The following is a 5,000-nucleotide window of genomic DNA, read 5'->3' as shown; positions in this document are numbered from 1 at the left end:
TCTGCTCTATAGAGCACAAAAGCTTTTAGTTTATTAACATTCTCTGGACAGCAACCACATTTTTATGTATCTCTGACTACCTGCATGAATCAAATACTAAACAAGATTATAAATATATATGAAGGTTCCTTTTTTTTTTTTTTTTTCCTCCAAACCAACCTTAAGAAACTGCTTTGTATATTATTACAAAAAATGCTCTTGACATTTTTTCAATCCACTATTCGTGCCATTTAGGTAGAAATTTGAAATGTAAGATGCTTCACACCTAGCAAAACAGTCTGAACAAACACCCTCAACCCTAGTGGATTCATTCAGAATTCCCCCTGGACGTTGCCCAAATTATTCTCCATGTTACGGGAGGAACACAATGATATGGCTTACGGACCTTTGTCTCCCATGCTCTGATGTTAAAAAGATGCAGGAGTTTATCCACAGAGAATATAAAAGCAGCTTTTTTGCAGAATCAAAATAAGATGTCAATTCTCTATTAGAAAGAAACAATTAAAACTAGATAATGGTTATGAGCAGCCCTGACCTGCTGAGAGCCTGAAGGCTTTGCTTCTTCACTCAGGACTCCACTTCTTCTGACTGCAGGTCAGCTCTACGCAAACAAAGCCTTAACAGAAATGTTACGGAGGAAATAATAGCCATTTCCAATGATAATACACAATTTTAGCACCTACGCTTGGCTGATTTAGGTGGTCGGCTAACATGTCAAACAGCCTGCCTTAGTTAGGTGAGCCTTTAATGGGTAACTGGCAGACTCTGGCAGCCTTATTTCTGTTTTAGATTTGGTTTGTCATTGGATATCCATTACCTGCCATTCATCTTTGATCTCTTTGGACAGGCCTGATCAAAAGATGTCATTTGACCTACTCCACTTGGCAGAAACTTGTATGACTCTCATAAAGGGGGCACCCCAGCTATAAATAAAATGACATTATTATTTTTCTGTCCTATCATGTAGAAGAGACAATTATGATAATGCAGTGTCTGTCACTTGGAGCCCAGCAAATTGCTAGCTCTCATGCAACTGTTTAGCTTTCTTATTTGTTTTTTGTCTGTTTTCCTCCATTTCAAGTTGAAAATAAAACAGAATTGAAATCGCTAATGCTCTGCCTCACACTCTGACAGTCTCAGGGTTTCCTTTTATGGGACTGACGTGCAGATGTGACCATCAGACTGTTTGTCAGTGGTGGGTGGTGGTTAAGTGCTGTGTTGGCAACACATCCCAACAATGGAATCAGGTTTATACTTCATTTCCAGCTCTGCACATGAGTTCCTATCTGAATGCAGTGCTGGTAGACATTACGACAAACAGATAAAATCATGGAGAGAGTTTATTGTATCTTTAATAAAGCAACAATAGAGGAAATGTATGAGCCCTTTCTCTACTGCCAGGGGGCTTACGCGGGGGTGGGGTGGGGGGTGTCTGGAAAGGGTGAACAAGCAGCAAACTGTCGGGATGTTGATTGTCTTCTGGTATTTTTCCGAGTGGCATGTATACCCCATTCCAATGCATGCACGTCTCTAGCAAAGTACGCCGCATGCATATATACACATACAGGGAGCAGAGCATGTACAAACCGCTTGGTCTGGTACCTCCATGCCCATGCGTGTCTGCACACCCGAACGCTAGCAAGCTCTGTTCGGCCGCTGAACCTCTTTACAGCCCCCTGGCTAAAACTCCACCTCCCACATGCAATGTCTCACTTGCTAGTACTGGCGCTGCTTTCCTCTGTTCTCACGGCGGAGGGACACACAGCAATACTCAAAGCACTGTGCCACGAGACACGAGCTACAGCAAAGGCCACCGCTGGCACTCTTGCTGCCCGACCACACAAGTCCCTCTGCTCTGTGGTGGCAGGGGACACCACCCTGGCACCCGCTCTGTCTCCACAACACACCCTCATGACAGTACAGAAACATTCACAGAATTAATTACCCGTTTTGTATTGCAAAATACATGATGGTCCGTTGGACTCAATGATCTCAAAGGTCTTATCCAACCTAAATGATTCTATGATTCTATAAATTCACTACAAGCATTCGCTATGGGGAGACTGCAAAACCAACACCATTAGTGAGCAAAATCACACGTAACATCAACCTCCTCGAGTACGAGAACAATCACCTATGAGAGATACCCAAATCTATGTACCTTCACTTGGCACTTGTTCTACTTGCTCTCACACAAGCTTGAGGTGCTGCTGCCAGTAAACAGATCTCTGACGGAGATGGTGAGAGAGAACTAACACTGTTAAGGGCTTGTAAATACCGAATAGTTACTCCTCATTAATTATTTGTAATTAATTATTTATGATTAATTTGTGCCAGAACAGGAATGTTTTATTCTGAATTAATTTAATTCATTTCAAAATTGCTACTTTAAATTGCCACCCTACCATAATATGATATAATCTCTCTCTGTAGACAAGCCCTAAAATATTAAAAAAGCATTTAATACAAAGGAAGAGCGGCGTGTTCTCTCATGGAAACGCATGCTATCTGCCGTCTTTGCAATATACTTTATCTCCTCATAAAAAAGCAACCTGGACAAAATGGAGCCTCTCTGGTGGCCTAGAAGATTCTACAAGGAAAATGGGGAAAATATCCTGTATCAAACTTGGGAGTGGCTCAAAACAGAAGGCCACAAACCTACAGCTCCCTGCAGACGGATCCCTCTGATGCTACAAGGACAGCTACTGAAAACAACGAGGTTCTCCTTGGACACAGCTAGGCAGACAAGCTCAAGGGATCTGGGTATCAGCAACAAGCATCAACAAAGGAATACTGGCAACAAAAATAAACAATTGGAAATGTAAGATGGAAAACACCTAGATCTTTTTTTCTCATGAAATGAAGACTACTACCAAGAAAGCAGATGGTAGGACTTAATAAAATTCAAGTACATTTGGCAAGGAAGCCTTTTCCTGTCGCAACAGTGCACGTTATTCTTCTAATGCATCACGGAAGTGTGCCTTCAACATAGCACAATTCTTTCAAGCAGACTTCTTTATTACAAAGTTTAGCTTCTTAATGACACATACTGAAAGGAAGAAAGATGCACAGACCACTAACTTCTCCCGTTTGAGTTTCTACTGTCCAGAATTCCTCAGCAGAGATAGGAGCCAAAACAAGCAGTAAACAAGCACGGCTCCACAGTAATCTGGACGATCCTCACCTATTCCTGCTTTTCAAACCAACCACGGACATAGCTGGCTTTTATAGAGAATCTTCTTGGACATTAACTCCTCATTACACTCAGCGAGAAACATCAAACACAAGAAAACCAGAGTCCTTTGCTTTTATCAGTATTACCTCTTCTATCACTTTTAGGCTACAGTCAAAAAATGTATGAAGTATCTTATTTCTAGGGTCTTACCACCAAGGGAAGCCATCAACAGAGGCAGAAAATTGTACTACAAGTCCCACCAATACCTTGTGAATAGGCATTCACGTCCCAATGTTCACAGGATTCCCCCCCGCCCCCAACAGAGGTTTCTGAGCCCATTTTGAGAAGGCAGGTAAGCGAACAACACAACAGTGATCCTAAAGGAAAGAGCTGGCCCTGGCCAATGGGGACTTCTATTCTTGGCATGGGATAACATACTATGGTTTAAATAGAAAGGGACATGGCTGAAAGGGAAAGCACCACTTAGAGAGCAAGTTCATCGGTTCGATTCAAGAAGGGGAAGCAGCACAATGACGGCTAATCCCAGATGCAAACTGCTGATGGAGACGCACCCTCTCAAGGTACTTTCTCCCTCTGCCAGTTCTGCGGGGCAGGACCAAAGGCAGCTCCTGTGCACGGCTCTACCCTTGGGCAAGGACGGACAAACCGCCCGGTTTAACCCTAGCGTACAAAGTCACTCCCTTTCCCTGTTCACTGCTCAGCCCTTCCAACGGCAACAGGAGCATTTCCTCAGATCCGAACTGCACATCCATCTGCGCCTCTCCAGTTAAGACTTATTTCTAACCAGCTACAGCTAGACTGCTCCAAGTGCCGACCTTATTTCAGTACAAGAATGCCCCATTTTGATATAACACAATGCAAGTTGTGCTATATTGCCATGAAAACAGATAGAGTTAACTGGCTTAAAACCAGGGGTTTAGTTAAATCAACACAGATCCGTGTGCAGGCACCAAACCCTGCCTCATCATCAAAGGTATCTCCCAACTGGCTCATTTAGCAATCTGCACTCTGCTTTGTTACAGCTGACTCCTTTGTAATTTGCACTCTCTCTCCAAAATTTCTACAGTATTTGGTGATTTCCCCCCCCCCCGCCCCACCCCCGAGTAAAACGGTCATTTTTCACAGGAAGAAACACAATTGAGTTTCTCTGCACGAACAAGACTTCGTTCCCCCCCTCTCCCACTCCTCCCGGATACTGCTGCAAACGCGTGTCCACCTTACTGTCTGCTCAAACACCACAACGCCCCGTTACAGGCTACATCTGACTTTGTCCAATGGCTTTTTGACACTGAAGGTAGTGCCCAAAGGTAAAATCTGAAACACACCATGATGCATATGAGCTAAAATAACTGATTTCAAAACCATTTCATGTAGTCCTTCCAACCAGATACTTCACTACACTCTATTCATTTGCCCTAAAATTTGGCAGATTCCTAAAAAACAAAAACAACAAACAACCCAAAAAATCATTCTTCAAAGAAAAGCTGCTATCGCCTGCAACATCAATGAATATATGTTAATGAAATGGTAAGTTGTTTAATAAGCCATTATCAGTTATATAAAAAATATTTAATCTGCAAATTACAACATACTTACCAAAGCAGCTGTCCATATCTAGGCAACCATAATTTCACTATCTAGCTCAGTATTGAAATATGAAAGCATTTTGTGAGGATCCAGGATATTTGGCATGGACATTAGTAATAATGTTCCTGGCACCATGCACTACCTGCATGTTCATGCTGTGGGAAGGCTTCCTGCTCCTATACATCTCATTATCTACTGGTGCCACAGTGGGAATGTG

At 42.7% G+C, this 5,000-nt stretch overlaps 1 protein-coding gene across 1 annotated transcript in view; it reads right to left on the bottom strand.

The window, feature by feature from the left end:
- TSHZ3 (teashirt zinc finger homeobox 3) overlaps positions 1–5,000 on the bottom strand; it is a 65,551-nt gene that overhangs the window by 21,815 nt on the left and 38,736 nt on the right. The window lies entirely within an intron of this gene.

Source organism: Falco naumanni, chromosome 15 (assembly GCF_017639655.2).
Source record: "Falco naumanni isolate bFalNau1 chromosome 15, bFalNau1.pat, whole genome shotgun sequence".
Classification (NCBI taxonomy): domain Eukaryota; kingdom Metazoa; phylum Chordata; class Aves; order Falconiformes; family Falconidae; genus Falco; species Falco naumanni.
Note: the sequence above shows the minus strand (reverse complement) of the source record. Positions and strands in the feature narration are given on the sequence as shown.